This window comes from Formica exsecta, unplaced genomic scaffold (assembly GCF_003651465.1).
Source record: "Formica exsecta isolate Colony F162 unplaced genomic scaffold, ASM365146v1 scaffold556, whole genome shotgun sequence".
Classification (NCBI taxonomy): Eukaryota; Metazoa; Arthropoda; class Insecta; order Hymenoptera; family Formicidae; genus Formica; species Formica exsecta.
In genome coordinates this window covers 239,831-263,151 of record NW_021852808.1, presented here as the reverse complement: position 1 = coordinate 263,151, position 23,321 = coordinate 239,831, and the positions used below count along the sequence as shown (strand labels likewise).

The following is a 23,321-nucleotide window of genomic DNA, read 5'->3' as shown; positions in this document are numbered from 1 at the left end:
ACTTCTTGCTCTTGCAGAAAGGATTAAGTCAGTGGCTAGACCCGTGAGGAAGTGCATCTCGTCACGGAACTTTTAAGTAGCTGCGGAAGATACGCGAAACTACCGTGCTACATTTCCCTCGTTCCTTCAACTCACCACTTTCACTGCAATTAATCAGTAGAATGTGCAACCATGACTCAACTTTCAGTTCAAGTGTTCTCATCCTGGTTCTCGTTTATCTTTAATGATAAATTATATAAATGTAACTAGCAATTATTTATATTAGTAAGTATTATATGTATATAGCGTGTGCAACAATATTTTAATTTTTATATCTTAATAGTATTCTCTATTAAAATTAAAACACTATTTAATGAAACATTTTTACTCGCGCATGCTACATTTATTGCGATATACGACTCTATAGCAGTTTGCGATAAATTATTTTACAAAAGTTTCGCGTAAAAAACCATTGCTACTGAGCGAACAGACAGCGACCAACGCGATACACAAAAATTGCAAATGAAAAAGTTGCAACCCGTTGAAACTTTTTCCAGTATTTTTCGGTATTTTATAAAGCATAATCTATTCACGTAGGAAGTGCGAACAGTTAATTCTTCACAATTCGCAGTTTAATCGGACGTGGCCGACACACTTTTCAACCGAGTTTGCGTACAGTTGATCATAATTTTCTTTTTTTTTTTCCCGAGTCGAGACGCACAATACCGTGCCGTGGAAAGGGGCCGCAATGGCTGGCTACGATGTTGTATAAAGAAAAGAATGCGCCGCAAGCGGCCGCGTATTTCAAAGTAAATGTCCGCTGCTGCAAATGCCGCAATGTCAAATACTTTTTATTTCAACGGAACGGCTAGTTGCCTCACTAAACTGTGCCTTTGTTAAAATTACAAATTCATGCACGTGTAAAATATGTTCAATTCTTTTTATAGGCTGATTATCTTTTGCCTAATATTTCTGGACGAGCCAAAAAAGTTTTATGTGGTTTATAAATTATTATTATTATTACTATTATTATTATTATTATATATATAATTAGATATATTATGTTAAAATTTATTATATCATTCTATTTTTTATCGCATTTAATTTTGCATGAAAGGGATAAAACCGACAGCCTCTTAAATTAACAAAACTATCAATCTTCTTTATAGCCTGATTCTTTTGCCTGATATCCCTAGACGAGCCAAAAAAGCATGAAAGAACTAAAATCGATAGCCTTTCAAATTAACAAAACTATATTAACAAAAAGCTTAAATTTGGTAAAAAATCGAAATAATTATAAAATATAATATATGTATACATTGCTTTTCGATTTGTTAAATTTATTCAGTTTATTTATTTATGTATATATATATGTTATTTATTTATTAATCTGTCAAATAAAATCCAACTTTAACAATTATATTGGAGTCAAATTATCTACAATATATAATCTTAACAGTTGAGAATGTCAACATCCTCAAATATGTCTATATTATGTGTCTATATGTCGATTCGTATATTCCGTGCAAATTTGTAAAATTATATGGCAAGACGTAAAGGGGATTCCCTGGCGGACAAATGGAAGTTCACTGCGGAAATCAAACTTTCATCGCGGATAAGTCGGGAATTTGGGAAGCGACATCAGAGGAATTCGCAGGATCGTTACAGGATCGAGTGAGCCGCTCGAATGCGAGTCCTGACTAGGATATTAGGCGATGCTTACCAGAAGAACGGGCAATAAAGGTCGTACGAGGGAACCTAATTTGAGTCGGCGAAAGAGAATATCCGGAAATAAAAAGAATTTTGGCGGATATTCCCGTGCGAATTGTCGGAGAGTTTTATCGAATGCTAAAGTTCGATTTTAAATGGTTGTAATGCGCGATTATCCTTATTATTAATAAATATTAGAATAAACTAAAAGAAGCGATTGTATGTGTGTGTTTTAGTATCGAGTTTTCATCAATTTTTATTTATTCAAAGATAAAGATTTTTTAGATAGATTTATAATGTATATATATACATATAAATGTATAAAATTTATTTCTACGCTTAAAAATCTAAATATGCACTGTCCTGCGTGCATTATTTATTGTATTACTACAAAAAAAAAACATTCCGAAAATTAATTTTTATACTAATTTCATGCAATATTTCTTCCGATGAAAATTATTTTAAGACTGACCGTTCTCAATTTATCTATTACTCTCGCAATAATATCTGCACACTATACATCGAGCGCTTTAATTTCTTTAAATTAGTCTTACAAGATCCACTGCTCGTGTTATCATTATCTCTTCTGTGTACGTAGCGACGTTGGAGATATGACTCCGCTGTAATAATATCTAGCATGATTTAGCGGTAACGCTTGAGGCCAACCGCGACGTGCCACCGTAAAGTGCACAGACGGTTACATGAATCCCTTTGATCCATGCGTGTAAGGGCGGTAAGAGTTGCGCATCGCCAACTCAACTGTTCCTAGATCATAGACTTTCCATTCGAGATAACAAGAACGAAAAAAATAAGATTAGATTATCATAAAGTATTTTTACAATATTGCGAGATTTTTCTTAAATTAACTTTGCTTAAAATATTTTCTAAATGCAAGTCTTGACTTTATATATTTTACGTTATAATGTAAAATTTATTTTCATACTATATATAACATAATATCATTAGACAAGAAGAATGAGAATAAAATCGTAATATCTATCGCGAGAATATTCCGATAATCCTTTTAAAATATTTAAGCAATTCTATTTTCTAATATTATATCTTTTCGAAATATTGATTTCTCGAAACACGTGATTGCATGGCGAATTTTCCAAGGGCCCTTTCGAAAAAGGGCTCGCGCCCGCGAAACGCGAAAAACGTCGCACGCGTACGAAACTCAGTTTTGGCGACGGACTCGTTCCCGATTGATTCGTTCGATTAACGTTCCGAATATCGTCGCACGGGATGGCCGCGGATAACCATTCACCGAGGCTCGGTGACTCGATATTTCTGCCTCGTTTCCCTTTCCCTTTTCCCGTGTTCGCCCGTCCTCGCATCCGCGAACCGCATCCCCTAGTAACCCGCGCACACATCGAGCACGCCGCTGGTCGAGGGCGCGCCGTAACGCGGTGACATGTGGACGCCCGGAAAAAATTACGTAAATTAGTGTCAATTGCGGTCGGTGATGTTGGCGGGGGACAACGCGAAACAGTGGAACTGCGGAAAAGCAGGGGACGAGAGAGAAAGAGAGAGAGAGAGAGAGCACATGGAGAGCTCCGAGAGATGACACAGCGAGTCTCCTCTGCGGATCCGCGAGAGGGATGATGAGAGCGAGGAACGTGGGACGCGATGGATACGGTACCGCGAAGGGAAAGGGAGGGAGATGGCACAGGGTGGGCCGGTGGGACTGTATGTGATTGATGAGGCAGTGATAGCGACGGGTCTGCACTCGACACCTCGCTACTGCCACCAAACAATGCATATTCATCGGCCGTATAAATAATGCCTGTTTAATACATAAATATACATTAACGCGGGGGAGGCGCAGTCGAGGGACGTTGTGGGAAAGGATGAAGGGGAAAGGGGAGAGGGGGGGGGGATAACTGCAACTCGCTATGCCGGATGGAAGGCCGCATGCTGTAGCAGCAAACGAAGGCAATTCCTGACGACTGACCTCTCGATCGAGATGGTGCTTTTACTCCATTTTTTTTTATCGCCACTGTTTTTCATTCCGAATATTATTCCGTATTTATTTCTTTTTTGTAGCGTTATAAATTTTTTTGCATACTTGTTTTGACGTTTCTATTATTTAAATTGGAATCTAGATCTTTATTTTTTTATTGCTATATCGATTTAGATATGTATATTGATTATTCGGTTATTAATGATTATTAAAATATAATAATTCCGCTGTTTTATGTGACACAAGAGAATTATGATACTAATGGAATGACGAATAAAAAATGGATCAAATTTCAACATATAATATGTTAAATGTTTTTTCTGCCTTTGAAATTTATTAAATTGTGTAAATGGACGACTATTATATTGTGTTAATGAAACAATACATTACTTGCGGAAACAGGAAAATTTTTTAACCAAGTTTTCCTACTTGATATTTCAAATAAATAACAATTTTAAATAAATAGCATATTAAATGAAAAATTATAGCACGGGATTTTCAACGAGGACAATATATCCAATGTTTCCCGCGTCATTTTTTTTCAAAAACGTTTAATGTTTACGTACGCAATGAATTCTCATGTAAATGAGAACGGTACAACGCAATGAAGTGTCATGCATATTATCGAGATGCGATACATTCTATGCGCAAATCGAATCGAACAACTTGGTAAAATAAAAACGATTTTCTCTCTCGCGGCATGAACGCGCGTTACGTCGACCATAAAACCGGGCGTGCAATTTTCCGAAATTTCGTTACGTCGCCCGCGCACAAATTCATACAATATTTATTCGAAGCAATTTTCCGACGCCAAGTTGCGCGACGCGCCGCGACGCGACGCCGTTTTTATTCCACCGTGTGAAGAGAACTGTCTCATAGTAAATTTAAATCTGTCGAATCGCGAATTTAAATCCGGTCGCATGATCGCGCGAGTTTCTCAATTTTTTTCGTTGCCATTTATCACGACGGATTAAGCGTCCATTTATCATCACGCGGTGTCTCTGATGAACGACTCCGCGACTGTGTATGTGTACACAATATTATGCGCCGTATTATCGACGGTATGGTAATGAGTTTCTTATAAGATTCGCCGTGTCGCATTTTAGATGAATTTCCGGCAACGACCGCTTGACATGTTCTGCGTGGGACGCAAAGTGTATTCGTTTATCCGTCGAGCTAAACGTCCCGATTAAACAAAAGATAGAAGAGATATTAAAGGAGAGATGCTTCCTTTTCTAATATCCTTTCTTGTAATTATAATTTTTTATACGTGATTTTGTATTACAAATTAATAACAAATTATATTTAATTCTTTTGCTCTATAATATATAATTTAATTATTATTTCTTCTGTGTGTCGGTATTTAAATAATATACTCAGTTCTTGTAAAAAGAGGACGATCCCTATCATTTATTACGCGGATTCGCGTGTCTTGTCTTCAGTATCTCAAATTTATTATCGGTCATTCTGGACACGCAATTCTACATACTAAATGTGCAGTTTGACACGCCGTTGCGCGATATATTTTTTGATATATATTTGTATCGTCTTATAAATGCATATATATATATATATATATATAACTAAAATATGCGTATATGTATATGTGTATACATACATATATAGCTATATCTACATATAGCTACGCTTTTAGCTACATTACTATTTTTATTGAATTTTTATTTCGAGTTTTTTTCTGATATGAATATCTTGGCGATAAAAATAATCGTGTTATCGACAGAAAAATATAGCAACTAGACGTTAAAATATTGAGAATCTAAAATATAATAAGAAAATAATTATATATATATATATACATAACTTTAGACACTTTAAAAAAAGTAAAGTTATTAATTCTCCTCCATAAATATCCGTTATAAAACGCACTTTATAAGACTACGGAACATTGTACAACGCGATGAGCATATCTTCCCCCTTGGTAACCAGTCGCTTAGATCGAGCCGGGAAATTCTCGCTGTAATGTTCGGAGTTAATTCGGGAAGCCGTCACGGGAGAGGGTTCCTCGGCTTCATCGCCGAGGGCGACTGCCGCAAAATTAGATATCGGAAAGGAAAATGTGAGGCCAAGACGGCAAAAAAAAAGACCGGCTGATACGGTTTCTTGTTGTCAGATTCGCATACTCTGTCTCAATTTTATTTGGAGGGTGGTAGAATAATAATTGTCTATGTAACGCCAACAAGATCCGTATCTTTCACTTCTCTTTGTGTTTTCCAGTGATAGTATCTCAAAGATTCTGATTGAATCTTTGGTCTAACTTAGAGTTCTCTTTTTTTTTGTTAAGCATAAAAAGATCACAAATCATTTAAAAATACAATATAATAAAACTGATACTGATATTAAAATTGATACGAGATATATATTTCTTATCTTATTTTTCAAGCTTTTTTATGTTCAATCTTTATCGCACTATATTGAGGTTTCAAAATTATTTATATAATGAATTTATTTTCAAAGTGTGAGACAACGATCGTGATTAACATAATACGCAATTTTTAAGCCATATTGATGTCGCAAAGAACAAAGATTGACAAAGATTGAATGCCAACGCAATATACGACGACAACGTCAACGTATCACCGTAACTTTCGAGCTCGGCCACACGAGTAAATTACATCCGAATGACAACAGTAGCCGCACCGATATCGTGGCGGGGTGACGCTCGAATCCGATTGTGTACGCGCGAGCGATTTAATTTCGCGGGATCGCTCTCGTCGCGTAAATAAATTAGTGCGCCAACTTCAAAAAAGGCGTCATCATTCTAAGCAAGTGTTTACACATGCGGAAGTTTATCTGATCGATGGCGCGATATAGAGGTAAACAGGACGAAATGCAAGATTAAATTTTATAAAATATGTATATTTCTCTCTCGGGTCATGCTATCCAATTCACATTCTTAGCCAAATTGTTAACACATCATTTTGTACCATTATCTTTTAAATAAACAGAACTATTAGGTCTAATATATATATATATACATATGTCATTATATATCTTTTCATAATTTTAAATGCTTCGCTATTTCGAATAAATTACGACGTATGGGTTCTTTTAAGAATGTAATGAAAACATTATGGAAACGAGAAATATAAAATAATATAAAAGCATTAGAATTTTTACTAATTTTAAAATATTTTATAAAGTAATTTAGTAGCCATGTGCAATATATCAAATCACGATGAATTACTTATACGGAATGTGACGCGCTTTGAGTTACGACGAATACTTACAATATCTGGCGTCCACAAGTAGAACAATATTTTTTCGATTAACCCTGCGGAATTTTTGCAATTATAGAGACATTCGTTGGTTATGACCATGTGCATGAAAAATGAATCAAAACGTGATTAAAACTCTTCTGAATTTTATTTTTTAACAGTACATCCTTTAAAATATATTAAAATCATTTAATCATTTTATTTTGTAATCAATTACGAAATAAAAATTACATTATCAAAAGTTTTCTCTGCAAATTAACGTTATGAGTTTGCCAGAGATGCTGCTTTTTTGCAATATGGGTCAAAAAAAAGTGGGTTAAATTCTGTACAAAATGTAGCAGCTTCCACACATATAACGATCTGAAAACTCAGGGTTGGGAATTCGCGGTGCTCGCTCAAGTCGTGCCGCGTTCCCACATCGACCGCACTCTCGCTATAATCAATCCATTCGAGGCAAGAGAGAAAAGGAGAGTGTATGTGTGCATGTCGTGAGAGAGAGAGAGAGAGAGCGAGCGCGTGTTAACGATCCACTGATCAATTAGGCTTCGCGTGCGACGCGTGCGATGCCCGCGCTGAAGGCCGTAGAGAAGAGGAGTGCATCTCCACCCTCCGTTCGCGTGGCAGCGGCGTGTAACACGTGTAACACGTCGGACAGGGACGAAGAAGAAGCGTGCTCGGATCGCTGGCGTGCAGAATTACGAGAAGATCGCGTGCTAAACGATTTTGCTCTTTGCCCTCTCCGCGCCGTTCTTCCACTCTCTCCCCCCCCCCCTCCTCCCTTCTCACCCCTCGTGGCTCTCATCCCTTCGTTCTTCTTCTTGTACGGCAGTAGGGCGTCGCGTAGGACATTACAGATCGTAAGGTATTGTATTATGCACGCGGACTTACTATCTTCAGCGAGAGATTGGGTCGGGTATTTTCGCTTCCCCCCCCCCCCCCCCCCCCCTCCTCCCTTCTCACCCCTCGTGGCTCTCATCCCTTCGTTCTTCTTCTTGTACGGCAGTAGGGCGTCGCGTAGGACATTACAGATCGTAAGGTATTGTATTATGCACGCGGACTTACTATCTTCAGCGAGAGATTGGGTCGGGTATTTTCGGAGTTACCGTATAAACCCTGGAAAAGTCTACGCGTTCTTGCAATTTGATCAGATCAATGCGCGTAAAATGTTATATTTGGAAGAGTTTTCGATATAAAATGCAATTATATTTTAAAATAGCGAACTTTTTTTTTTCCGTGATACTCGAACCAAATTATGACTCGTTTGTAATTTACACGAAATTGTTCATGTAACAGACATTCTCTCGCGAATATCAAATGATGGCGATAAAAATAGAATTTGAAAACTCAACGTCTTCAGACACCAGGAATTTGAAAAACAAGTTTTAAAAAAATATTTAGAAAATGGAATCGCTAAAAATGTATCGAAAAACGTTAGAAAAGATAAAACGACATTGTGTTCTCCCTGTGATTGAACTTCGAGTTTACGAGATTTATAGCATGGCGTGCAAAAAATTATACTCTGGTGAGATACGATCCACCTGAACGTGGACCACGTTGTAACGTAATCGTCGCAAATTTACAGCAGGTAAACGATATCCTCTTTGTTGTTGAAGAGTGAGCTGCTGCGGTTGTCAAGCTAATAAATTTCGGATATCCACGTCCGCGCGCGAGCGTACTGGAAGCAACAATATAAACCGAGAAGAGAGCATAAATCATTTTAACACCCTTCGCCTTCAATGGCTGATGCGTCCAATTTTTACATGCAACACGACGCGACACGGTGAGCCCTGCGCGATATATCGATAATTGCGGTTTTTGTCACAATGCCTCGACAACGCCCGGCGTAAAATAATCGAAATTTTTCAGCAGCTCGTTATACCGTGTGCTAAACAATGCCGCGTTTATTAAACTGTTTTCGCAATATAAAACACCGGCCAGCATCGTCTATTGTATAGGAACGGGGACGTTTGAAACGTTAATTGCACGTGAAAGTCGACCGTGTCATCGCCGCGAATGCATTCTTCATTGTTTTATCTTTTACTCCAAATTTAAATACCTGGTACTAGAGTTTATTTATACTTATTACTTGAATGTAAAATGGTGAATCAGATTGTGATAACAGTATTAATCTTCAATATAAATTCATATTAAATAATTGAATTTCTCAAATCTGTTTTCCCTCTGCAATATGATTTTTTTTATCTTTACTGAGCTAATTTTCCACTCCATTTTGCACAATATCGATTTGTATCTTTGAGTTGATGTTTTTTATTTGCGGATACACAAAAAGCTGGAAATAATTCGTCCTTTCAGTGAAAGCGATTGGCATTTCGGAAAATCGTATAAATCGAGCGATGAAGGAGAAAATGCCGAATCGATTGTCAAGATTCTTAATGGGCGGGAAAAAAGCAAATAAGAGAAAGGAAGGCAGTAAGATACTCGCCGATAGTTCACCAATAGTCCACCCTCGCACAATCCCCTTTCTCTTCCATCCCTTACCACTCGTATCCCTTCGCCTCTTCTCGTTGCGCTGCATTCTGGTGGCGCACGAGCCACCAGTATAACGCACGGAAGTCCACGAAGAGCCCAAAAAGGAAATAAACAAGTCTCTAACTGAAATCGGGAATGTGAAGTGGATGGTAGTTTAAAACGATTCGCTCCCGGCTGCTCTTTCCTCTCTCTCTCTCTCTCTCTTTCTCTCTCTTTTTCGTCTCTCCTCCCTTTCTTTTCCCGACCGATAGTCGCATTCCGCTCCCGCTCCGGTTAGAGCAGTGCTCTTAAATATAAGCGCACATATATCACTCGTTCACAGACACACGTGCACATATACGTGTGCGTATCGATATTCGGTACTTCCTATTCGGCACTTACATGACCCACATGAGTAGGAAGTTGAGCGATACTTGAAAGCGAGGCAAACTCGAGTAATACCGAGAGTCACAAATCCGTCATTTCAGAAGAACGAGGTAGCGGCGTGTACAAGGTGTATTCATAAATAATGGAACCCTCGAACCCTTACGAAGATCTATGTACATACTCGACATCGCTCCATTTCTGCGACGCGTTTGGAATTTTAACGCTCTGCGTCAAATTCGTTATTATTGTTTTAATGGAATTCCGAGAGAAATAACACGATTAAATTTACATTTTACGCGAATGAATCAATTGTATCCCGTTAATGAAACAGTAGTATCCAGTTTGTAAGATAGAGCACAAATTAAAATTGTTATCACGTGTGTATTGGTAAAAGTAAATATTACGATAAATGCTAATAAATTTGTAAAAATATAAAACTATATGAAAATTGATTGAAACAAATCTGCAAACTGCATGAAACGATTGAAAAGGAAATCTGATATATTTGAATACGTTTCACAAATTTTAATATATACACTCTGTGAACAATCTGCTTTTACTAATTAAAATTATTACTTTCAGAATAATTAACGAATACATTTGTAGAATCTAAAACTCGGCATCTCTTTATCTAAAAAAGTATTTACACTTTAAAAAAATTATAAAATATATTCTACAAAAATATGATATGATTCTTAATATATTGACTTTGTATGTCAATTATTTCAGAATTTATCGTAAAACAATTTAATTTTTACTGCATTTTATTCACAAGAAATTATAAGTCTCTACTTTTATTTATTTTCTATATAAGCCATAATATATATTCCCAAATACATAACTCTTTATGAAACAATACGAGATGCTAGATATATTTCAGAGATTTCTACAATACATCGAGATATCCGAACTATCACCGTTTCCACCAATTCGTTCGGTATTCACGAGGCGCGTTGCCTCTCGTATCCTCGATTATATCGCACGCTCCCGCCATCGGAAGAAACGAACAGATAGAGAAGAAAATAGCTGGCGCGGTTAATTAAGCGGACTCTAGCAGGGACTAGTGCACCTTCCTTCCAACTGAAAACCTATTAACTCAGCTACGGGCGATCGATGCACGTCTCGTCGGTTAAACTAATCTATATTTACGGTACAAAGATTGAACCGGCAATACAATCCCGATGGGATACGTTGCCGACCCTAAACCAAAAATAGCATACTGAATATTTTGATCGAAAGAAAAATCCCTCGTTCCGATAAAAATATCAGACGATTTATAAAATAGATTCTACGATACGGGCTTTCGTAAATATTACGTAAGGCTAAACGAGAATTGATTGACTTTAATTTATAGAAATAGCTATATCAGAAAGATAACGTGAAATTATGTCGATTCACTTTCTGTCGTGAAATCGATTTCAAAAATGAATAGACATTAATCAATTGCAATACGACCTTCATTTTGCGTTCTGAAATCTTTGAGAAATTCAAGATGTAATAGCAAGATAATCCGATTATTATATAAAAAAAAATCAAGCACTATTAGAGCGATTATAATAAGGTATAAATATAAAATCAAGATGGTCCAGAAACAGAGAGAGAAAGAGAGAGAGAGAGAGAGAGTGCATGAATTAATACGCTTATAAATTATGTACGCGCGTAAATGCCTATCGCCCCGGCTATTAAACGCTCGACAAGCACAGTTCCCCTTTAGTCTCGTGTAACACACTCTCTCGTGTAATATCATTTCCGCATAAATCTTATAAAGCGCGCGGCTGACGCTAGCGACGGCGGCGTGACTGGCTGGCGAGTCGCGTTTAAACCGCGAAGATGAGAGGAGCGAGATAAGAGGAAAAAAGCTTGCAGGAAAATGGATGCGTCATGTACTGTAACTTACTTTGCCGCACGAGTTAATCTAACTATGAAGTTTCCCATATAAGGGGCGCGGACGCGCGCGCGCTCTTTCTCTTAAGTAGTTTAAGTTAATCAATGCTAATTTCGTTCCGCTTTAGAGCGGCAGACGCAATCGGGCGTATCTCTTGAATCGCGTTTCTTCGCGACCCGACCGTCTCTGTCGGACTTGTGACGGCTGATTACTGTTCTTCATAATCTGGATTAAATGGCGAAAACCGCGCGGACTTATTGTTCGCGAATCGCGCGGAATGAAGTTTCAACTCGGATGATAATTCCGCATCCTGTGCAACGGGATAATGATAAACTTCGTTGAAATGCGGGAGTTCTGAGATAACTTTTGATAATAACTTTCACGATGTAGATATTACGTATTTATTGAAAAGATGTGTCCTTTAAAAATACACTATGTGTAGAAATAAAATTATGGAGATTTTTTTTTTTTTTTTTAATTTTAAATGTCCACATATATGCAGCTAAATTTTTTATGTTACTTGTAATGCTATTTTGAAGCATACTTTTTGTACAGTTACACAACTGATGTAATAACTAAAATATGTATAACCATAAAAAAAAATAAAGCTCTTTATATAAAACATTGATACACGTATTCAAATTAGAGATGTGAAAAAAAAAGATCGTAATAAAAGGAATCATGCCCGTTATCGTTATCTCACCCGCGAGAGAAACAAGCATGTTTATTATTAAAAATTCAATGGTACTCCGATAGTTCGATCGATGTCAGTCAATAAAATCCATAAAATCCATCAAAAAGAAAATCTACTTTCTGACGCAAAAAACAATAAATTAATATCTAAATGATAAATGACTTTACGGGCGAATTGTCCCATAATTATTGGAAAGGACGAGTTCTGCGATAGAATAGTTCAAATGATTATCCTTCTCTACCTATTTCGCGTGTTGCGTCGTGGGAAACTATTAGCAGAGGAATTCCCAATGATATACTGCACTTATTTAAAAGTAATTAAACTCTCTGCGTATAATTCGAGAACTTACGTTGTTTTCTTTATATCTCCAATCTTATTCTAAACTGTTTTAAAAGTATAATTTTTTTTTCTTCTCTCTTCTCTTTCTTTCTTTCCAAATATATGATATGTTTGCAAAATGTTTTATTACAAATAATTTATATTATCTGTCTGTTTATTACTATGCAAATTTATTATATAAAAGATAATTGAAATTTAATTAGTCGGCATAATATCAATAAATAAGACAGTATGCATTAACATGATAACTAAAAGATTTATTTTTTATTATATATAATATGTTTTAATCTGTTGCATTTTTAATTGTTGCACAATTAATTTATAATAAATATAGATATGATATAATTATATTTTGTTAGGTAACAGAAGAGGATATAAAAAAATTTTATAAACCGTTTGGTGAAATTACAGAAGTAAACCTTTTAAAACGTCCAGATGGAAGCTTAGTTGGATGCGGTTTTATACGATTTAAATGTATAGAAGATGCTTCGAAAGCAATATTCAATACCAATAAAAAGGAGTTTTTTGGTATTTGCAGAATTGAGTTTGTTTTTTTTTTTTTTTTTTTTTTTTTTGATATACACATTATAAACAATTTTTTTTAACGAAGATTTTTTATATTGCCTTTATTATTTTTATAAAAAGAACTTTTGCAAGATTGCATTTTTCGCGAATTATTCGTACCACGAATCAGATATTTAGCAGATTTAAGTCGCCGATGCGCGAAAAAATAGAATTAAAAAGAAGCACGATTTAAGTGCCTGAGATTCTATCATAGAATATATAATATATTCATTTTCCGATGAATCTAACCGCGATTTCTATGTGCGTGACACAGAAAAGCGGAAAGAGAAAATAAGAATAAACGATATTGCGTAAACCGCCGCTATTTCCGTCGCTTTCAGGAGAAAGAACGAAGCACGGCAAGACGGAAAGACAGGTACATCTGCAAAACAGTCACATTTTACGATCTCTCGCCGCGGGCCACGAATATCGCGGACATAAAAGCGCTACGAGAAGAAAAAGAAGGAGAGCTCGTGCGGCAGCTTTCGTTTTAAAAAACGCAACGGATAATTGTTCTCGGATCGCTTTGAGATGGCATCGCGTCAATCTGCCTCGTCGCATTGTCACAAACTTTGTAAAGAATTAATTCCATAGTTGAATGCCGCAATTCTGAGTCAGATATGTATCCACCTACGAAAATACAGGATCGCGGAAAATTTATCACCGTGAAGCTCCTTGTTGCACGACCACTCACAGAAACCTACGTACACGTAATATTAACGGTGTGAAAAATGCTGAACGTTTTCTCTTCTATTACGATAGAAATGCCACTGACTTAATGTATAATTATGTAAGAAGAGTTTAAAATGCGGATTGATAACAATGGTATCTTCTTTATATAGTTTGCTCCAGAATTATCATTCGCAGATTTTTTTTTTTACGGATTAATTGGATTTTATTTTATAACTAAACAAAACAAACAAGATTGATTAATCAACTTAAAGTCTCTTTTAAAAAAACAGATTGAAAATAAAGTGCAACTCTTAAATAATAAACGATTTTTATTACTTCAGCTATATATGAGAAAATAAGGAGCTTGTGAAACTTTTATCTATTGTTTTGAATGTTGAAACTTAAAAATATCTAGTTGAATAATGAGAGAGAGAGAGAGAGATTAAGTACACATTATTTTACTTTTGTTCAAAAGTTTTTATCGATATACGAATAGCAAGTAATAATATAAGTAGTAATTTATAAAAATATTTTATAAGACATTGAGCAAAGAAATGCAATATATTTCAAATAAAAAAATAATGACGTTGTCTTTTCAATTAACAAAAAAGAAATTTCTTAACAACTGTCCGCAATTGATCGGCAATAATTTTTCGGATTAACGAACAGCAAAGAATTAAAGAGATTTTGGCAAGTATGAACGAAATCAATGATCGTAAACAACGAAGAGCTTACCTTATCAGGATGTAGTCTATCCTCGATAATCCCTACACCTAAAATCTCTCGTAGCAGCTAAACATCACGTACCGCCCTTAATGGCCTTAGGAAACACGTTTACCACCTTTCAGCACCATTCACGACGGTCTCGGGGTATACGACCCCGCGGGAATCACGTGTCTCACGCGTAGCGACCGCGCAAACGCTAATTACAAACTTTACAGAATACACTTTAGTATATCATGGCTAACTCCGAGAACTCAACAGTCCTTTCGCCCTGTCTTGTCATAGTCTATCGCGTGTTTCTTCGTGAAATTTCGAATATCGGAGCCGACGGAAAAATTGTTTTCTTTTTTTTTTTTTTATCGGAGAGCCCTTATCGCGAGAGATCTCCGCCTGGATCTCCCTGATGGTCGAGGAGACTCGAAGTGTTTTCGACTCAATGCGCGTTTTTGATGACGCGGTCACGTGGCGAAGGACTCGTTTAAGTATCGAGCGGAGACGGCGGAACGCGTTATACCGTCTCGGTGATCCGTCGGGGACTGCGTTCACCACTGCTCCCCACCAGGCATCTCGGGGGTTGGACACCCCCGCGTCGGTTCGGCATCCCGACGCGCGACGTCGCTCCGCCTCCACGTGGAACACCGAATCCCCACCTAGTGAGGGTACCAGGGGCTTGATCCCCGATGGACCTCGACGGCGTCGTCTTAAGTCGACCACGATGCCAAGGAGAGACTCGTCGTCCTGATCGCCGTCGAGCCGGCGACCAAGTTGAACCCGAGGACTTGCTAGCAATATCGTAGAAGTATCGCTCTGATATCTTGATATATTTAATGTTTAGATAATCTTTTCTAATAATCAGCATTTAATTTGCGTGGATCTTTGGATTTTTATTTTCGATGAAAATTTATCGTCAATAAGGGTTGCATCCCTCATTTGTCAAAATTTGTGTTGCAAGATCTTCCTTTTGTCAACTTATTTTTAAAAAATTTCCATAAATGTTAATTAAAAGTGATTGAACTTTTCAATCGATTCTTTATGCAGCACATTCTACAAATAGAAGTAGAAAAACACAGAGAAGGTCAGACTTGTCCACCAAGCCATGATGATTCGATAACGCAGCTTGCGAACGTGCACTTTTTTATAATGTAATTATGAAAAATTCATTGTAAATTAAGCATTGAATTAAAATAATTTATTAAAGCATTGAATTAAAATAATTTATTTATTAAAAATTAAATTAATTTGTTATCTTAAGATATTATACATTCTTAAGGTATTATACTATATACCTATAATAACCTTTTAAGGTGAGATGTGGATAAATCGATGACACAATTTATTTGAAAATTGCAATAATCTCGAGAGGATGACATTATTCACAAATTTTGCGTCATTTGCACTAATGCGTGCATGCAACGGTTATACACAAGTATGCGGGACAAAAAGAATTTCTCCGCACCTTCATGTTTATTCAGCATTTTTAATGGCGCCTCTCTCTTGTTACTCTCCGCTCGCACCTTCCTTTTGTTTCCCGGGTGCTATTGCAGTTTCTCGCATAAATTTAATAATTAAAGGCGCGGAACATCGGGAACGCATTTAATATTGAAATAAAGTGCCGTGTCGCGTCACGTGGTCAAATCGTATTCGCGTAACAGGATAACGTAATACGAAATTAAATTTATGCGATATTCATAGCATGAACGATTTGATTGCGGACGCGGCAGACGAATAAAAATTTCACACCCGGGCGAATATTTATAGGCACGGCCAATTAATTTCCACATGATACGCGACGCGCAAAATCCTTGTGTTTGCAAATGAATATACTTTCCGCGGGATACGCGTTACAAAAATCTTTTATGCACACGCGTATTTCCATAAAAATAAATTGTCCCGCTCTTCAATGTTTTACGAGTATTTCCGCGCACCAGCAAAATTCGTTTGTGGCTATAAAAAAAAGCTCTTCTAGAAAATTTAATACTTCCGCTCTTATATCGATTCCTATGATATTACTGTTTGTAAATACAATAATTTTATAAAGCGGAAAATTATATGATTTCTTTAACTCTTATAAGACATTTTTTTATTTTGCATGTGGAGAAAAAATAACTACGGTAAAGAATAAGCGGCAGCACACACGCGAGCAAAAGCTTTGAATAAATTTTTATTAACTCGTAAAATTTTTCGTGTTCGCTAAATACGTTTTCACGGTTCCAAAGGGAATGCCTTAAAATAATGAAAGGGGTTGAAATGTCCTGCAGTTTAGTTCTCCCTTTGGAGTTCCGCGGTATTAAAACTTTGCATCCGTACTGACTTTATACTCTGCGAGTCTATATGACCGTAACTAGTAACTATATATTATTGCAGCTTTTCATTGCGCCGATTTCTCTTACAAATGTGATCTTTAATATCTTTCGAAAAAAGATAATTAAAAAATACAAAACACAATATTTTTTGAAAATCGAAAGCAGAGATATATAGCTGTGCTATTTCTACTGGGCCATTCTGTGTATATCCAACTATTATTACTTCGTATTCTAGATGCACAAGATAAACGTCATTAGCAGCATCAGCAATGAACGTCCACCGAGGACAGAGTGCAATCTCGCAAACTAATTGCGATCGCAGACATACAAACTATGTTCAAAGCAACTAGAAGTGCGCAAAAAGAGGCTGCAGATGCGTGCACATGCATAGAACCCTTTACGCGTATATCATCGGTACCATTAACGAAAATTTCGGTCAGACACCTCGCCTCCAATTTCGCTGAAACGCGATCATAATTGACTTTGTCGATTGAGCAAATCCCGATGCGCACCCCTTAATATCAGGAAATTTCATATTTTCTCCATTTAAACGCATAATTTAATTCACGTGAAGCATTAATTCTCTGATTTAGCCTGCAACGAAGTCAAACCTAAAAGAAAAAAAAAAAAATATGTGATGCCCTCTATACGTAATAAGATAATCATTGATGTACATGAAAAAAAAAATTTTTAATAAAAATTGTATTTTTAAAATTATTATTATTATTAAAATTTCTCATTATTATTAAAAAAATAGAAGTCTAAAAAAATTTATACAATTGTTTAATAGCTTTCTATTATGACGTAGCAATTCTTTTTACAAACTAATAAAATAGTTAAAAAATATTTAATACTTGAAAATAGAATTCAAGCAATAACTATAAAATGCTTGGTATTCGCGATTATAAAAGATACTTGGATATTGCTAAAGTTAAAATATGCTCTGGCAAGTACTTCATCCGAACCTTCAGGCATTTAAAGAAGCCGCGCGTCTGACGCTATAGCAATATTTTGATAGCAGAACGTAAAACAGCAAAGAAATCATACACCGCGCATGTCGATATTAATAAAAGATATTCCCCAACTGTAGTGATCGCAAAATATTTTCACGCTGCGTTTCTCGAAGACCTGAGATACAAGTGTTTTTCGACGAGGCTCTTGAGGCGCGCGCGGTCTTCTCCTTTCGTCAGGTCCGAGGAAAAAGAGAGCTCCGAGGCGTTCACCCTTTTGCCTCCCCTTACTCGACCACTCCCCGCTCGGTTCGAAGGTGACGACATCGGTGTCGAGTGTTTTTATTCCATTACCCCAGTAGCGTGCGACGCCATCCTCTTAACCACTTACTTAACCCACGACCTTTGGCCTTGTCTCCCCCTTGTTCGCGCTTGATGGCCTTCGAAAACTCAAATATTATCCGTCGTTCGATCTCGCCCCTGCTGAGAACGGGTACGCCCGGGGATTGTAGGATCTCGAGAAGCCTCTTGCGAGATCACCCCCGCTCTCTCTCTCTCTCTCTCTCTCTCTTTCTCTCTCTTTAAAAATGTGCCCCCGCAAATGCCTTAAACCTAATTCTTGACGGCGTCAATAATGTTTCTATCAGCCACCGTGATTTTCATTTAATTACTTGTTCGATATATCTATCCTGTCATTATACGTCACTATCAAACCGCCAACTTTTTTTTAAGCCCGCAGTATCGCGCCACCGTGATTTTCATTTAATTACTTGTTCGATATATCTATCCTGTCATTATACGTCACTATCAAACTGTCAACTTTTTTCAAGCCCGCAGTATCGTAGTCATAAGGCGCCTTGTCAATCTTGGGAATCTTAGGCAGTGCAAGTACGATTGAAAAAATTGACTTAAGAAAAGTTTTACCGTTCAAAAGTTTGTAACGCTTAACGCATCTTAAAGCCGGAATTTTTCCGCGGAAGAAACTAAAGTCTAGTAAATCGGTTTTTTTTTTACGAGGATTCTTTGATCCAAATTAGAATTAATTTTTTCTTAACAAAAATCTCTCTCTCGTGGAGATAATAATGGTTTTTATAAATAATATCAAATATATATACGGAAAGAGATAAATTTTTAATAGCACCTTATCTTTTATTTAATTTTAAAGACTTTTTTACTTCTCGACAGTTTTAAAATTTAAATTAATTATATATACTGGATTAATAAAAGATATTTAAAGTTGTATGTTATAATTTATAAAAATAATAGTGTTCAAATGGAAAAATATCGTTAAACGGAAAAAAATATAGAAGTTTATTTGCATATGGCTCTTCGTCAATAAAAATAAAATATTTATTCGACTGTGAGCTCATTAAAAGAGCTACAAACATCACATAGCCAATAAAGATTATATACAAATAATTATATGTATCGCTGATATTATACTTCGCAATTTTTATCTCTATACTTTATCATAAAATCTTTCCGTTTTTATCTCTTTCTCTTTAAAAAATAATCCGCTTTTATTCGTAGAGAAAGTTACGCCGGACGCGCGAAATATGTACCCTTCTTTCTTTCTTCCTTCCGATTGCAATTTGCAACTTTCATCCCCGTTGATTTTGTCGTCACCAGCGCAAACAGAGGCCGAAAACTTTTACGTATCGCCGAAGTTTTTATCGCGGGCGACGCGTTGCGCATTTGCGCGAAATCTGCGTCCGCAACACGTGAACCCGGAAATCTACTATTCCACTTCGTTAATGAAAGTGATATAACGTTCGGAATGAGATGCAAATGGTCGCGGGATGTGGTTAAAGTGCAGATACCGGCTAGGCGAGTTTTTACCTAACGCCCCGCATGTCGGCGAGCATAATGCGTTCTTTTTATTCTCCTCAATCGGATCATTTCTATTTTTCGCTGTCGTATATTTCAACACGCATCGTCTCGAAAAGACACAAGTGATTGGAATAATTAAGAGCGTCCCATTTAGCGCGCGTGATAAAACTGTTTTTCTATTTTTTGGCGATCTTTTACTTTTGCAAATATCGTTGCATTTAAAGTATTGGTAAATTGTTGAATTAATTATATAATTTATAAATTTAGTTTGTGCTATTGAAAGGGGAACAAAGCTGTTTGACATGAATCGTAATCTGCATTCGTGACCGCATTAACCGCAATCTCTGATATAATGTATATGTATATATTCTTCGTATATAAATCAATTTTCATTGCATCCAGGATTTATTCCGTTTCATTAATATTTACGAACGAATGTTATTAGCGTCTTCCGTTTGACCGGAGACCATCGCGGATCGAATCGACAAAAGTTAATAATCGTTGCTCGCGTGAACACTCTCGACATTTCCCCGATTCGTAATAAATGCCTGAATCCGTGAAGTCGGAAATGCGCGGAAACGCGCTTGGCAAGTAAGTTAGTTATAGATGTTAGTTAGCCACGACATACCGCGCTTCTAATGGTTACAATTATGAGCCCGTCGTCACTTTCAACGGCGACGAAGTTACAGATCGTTCGCAATTGCTCGCTTTGGTCTCGGATTATTCGAATAACAGTTTAAGCCTCATATACCGAGTTGAGTTTGCAGACAGTTTCTATCGAGTTTCATATGCTCGATAATATGACTAGCGTACGCTAGATCCTTTTATTTCTTTCTATTCCGTTAACATTGATTTGATTTTGAATATGTGAATATAGTGTGCTGTGTCATAATAGCAAATTTTTGTCAAGTTATATTAAAATTCATTCATCAGTTGACTGAACTATTCAATTTTCTGCATGAATAATTATGCTAAAAGGAGCAGTATAATTAATAATAAATCTGCGTCGGACAGCGAACGCAGGTGACTAATTAATTTTCGAACATACATATCTATAAATCGTACATTCTATTTTGCAAAATTAATATCTTGAATTTTAATCAACATACGTATTCGAGGATTTGACAAAAGTGATTTGATCGATCTTTGATTGAAACCTATCAATCGTAATCAATCGACAGAGAGACTACTCTGAAACGCGGGGAGTATGAAACAAGATTTTCGTCGCGACGATTTTTTGCGTCGATCAGACCAATTTCGGCCCGAACGGCGCCGAGCATCGTGCTACTTCAACGCACACACAAACGAACCTTTCAAAATCATTTTCCGATATTCCGTAGCTCCTCTCTCGCGACGGAACGCACGCGTAACGACGCCGATCGTCGTGGGATACAACGAGCGAGACGAGCCCGCGGCTGTAAATAAAAGGACGATCGGCCGAGATATAGAAGGCAGTCAGCCAGCGATGGCACTGATATTCGCCCGCGAGATATCGAATGCTTCGAGCATGTAGAGAGAAATCGTATACCAAAATCAAATTCTGAGAAAATTTCAAGATTCCTCTCGTCTTTCAGAAACAATAATCCCAATTCTCAAAAATCTGGAAATAATATCGCGATCATGCAAGAAATTTAAAATTTCAGATTTTGGCCAGAAGCAATTTTTTGATTTGATGAAATATCATGCATTTATAGAATAATCGCGGAAGGAGAGAAAGATTTAAGAGAGAGATATTGTGATTAATATTTTTTCACTGTATAATAATCTCGAAATACGTATGGAGAGACAGCTTCAACCATGATCGATTCGTTGGAAAATTTCGAGTAGACACCGCTTCGAGTGCCATCGCTGAAATTTTGAGTGGATATCGATTGGAGAGGGCCAGCCCTCCATAGTCCTACCATAGTAAACCGTATACTTTTGATGCATACGCCCGCGGTCGTGTTTATGTTAATGTAATTTTGTGTGGCGACGACGGTGCTGAAATAACGACTAAGCCCCGGCAGATAAATCGTTTCTGCATACGCATGTGATATGCATGTTGTCTGTTGTTGCGTAACAGTAGCGAAACAATTTCGTCCACGCCGCAATTGAGTCTTACTATTCGGGTTTCGAGACGATCCAGAAGGAATTCAAAGAAACTGTACGCAATTGCTCCTTGTCTTCTCACGATTATTGTTATAGCAAACAAGAAATCAACAAGAATATTAACTATATTCAATATTGAGAAAAGTTATAATAATTATATTTTTGTCTAGAGTATAAACTGTAAAAATTAATAATAATTCTAATGGCACTGGGATAAAATCTTTACTTTGTTTTTCTTTTTAATTATTAAATAGTTAAATTATATATCACACTATATTTAATGTCAGTTGTGTGTGTGCTTGATTTTATTTCTCTTGTACTAATAATTAGCAATATAATTTAATGCCTTAGTTTATCCGGGAAAGTTTGTTAAACCATTACAGCGCGAATATTGTTTAAGCGAGCAATATAAATACATCTGCAAGAGGGGAGTCAACAATTGAGCTCGCGAAATACGTGAGCATTTCTCCGGCATTAGTATCATTAGTCTATATTGCGGTTGCCGGCTTGTTAAGCTTAGCCAGCGAAAAACAATCGATGAGCGGTTGTTTGCCCGAGCGGTCATTGCTTACTGTTGTTACGTAAGAAGAGCAAAATAAAATACTTTTAACACGCTTTCTGACAGTCGGAACATCCGCGAAGCGAATTTCAGCAGATTGACAGGTAGAAGATGTGTGTTTGCGAAGCGTAAAGTCGAAAATAGTGAATCGAGTTTCGATGAACCTCAGCACGAGTTAATTATCGCTAGAAAATTATTTTCCACAAAATGATCAGGAAAGTTATGTTATAGATGATCTAATTAATATACAACATAAACAGTAATATTATCATCAATTGCCTCTCCGCTAATGTTATGTTATTATAACAATAGCTACCGCAACACAACATTTACGAGTGCGTAATTTAATATAAAATAATAGAAACGTAATGCGATCTCAGGCACTTTGCTTCGCTCAGAAAAACAACGATTTTAGAAAGATGGCTAAAACAGCAGCTTAGCTCGCGGACAAAACATACACGGATTTTGTTCTTCACGGCGGCAAACCAATTTTACACCCACATTCCAAAATTAAATCGCTCCTGTTTTCTAAAGCCCGCGGATGGAATGTGTTTTGTTGCTGATTTCTTTGCCTGTAAACGTGCGAGTCACAATCCGAGAGGCTCGCTATAAATTTTGCATCATAAAAAAAAACGAGCATACGATTGGTTGATTTAAAATCGTAGATATGTTATAGCCAAGAATCCTAATCTACAGTATGTTAAAAATTCAAAAATCTCAAGTTTATATAATCATACTTCCCTTAAGAGAAGCCTTTAAGAGAAATATCTATTTAATGCCGTTACGAGACGTTTATCGAATTATTTGAGATGAAATAAGTAGAGCACTCATAATATAATTCGTAATGTCATTCAGATAAACCGTCGGAAATATCCGCAGAGCGTCGGCAAAAACGCGTTAAAGGCGGTCTGCTAGCCGTCGTTTTTTTTTTCGTTGCGCGGTTTGAAAACAAGGTCGTGCTGATTGGTAG

At 36.7% G+C, this 23,321-nt stretch overlaps 1 protein-coding gene across 1 annotated transcript in view; it reads right to left on the bottom strand.

Moving 5' to 3' along the window:
* LOC115242016 (lachesin-like) overlaps nt 1–17,500 on the bottom strand; it is a 152,956-nt gene extending 135,456 nt beyond the window's left edge. The window contains exon 1 of the mRNA XM_029818018.1: nt 14,634–17,500. The gene's annotated coding sequence lies outside the window, so the exon portion shown is untranslated. The remainder of the gene's footprint in view (nt 1–14,633) is intronic.
* Nucleotides 17,501–23,321: the final 5,821 nt, after the last annotated feature.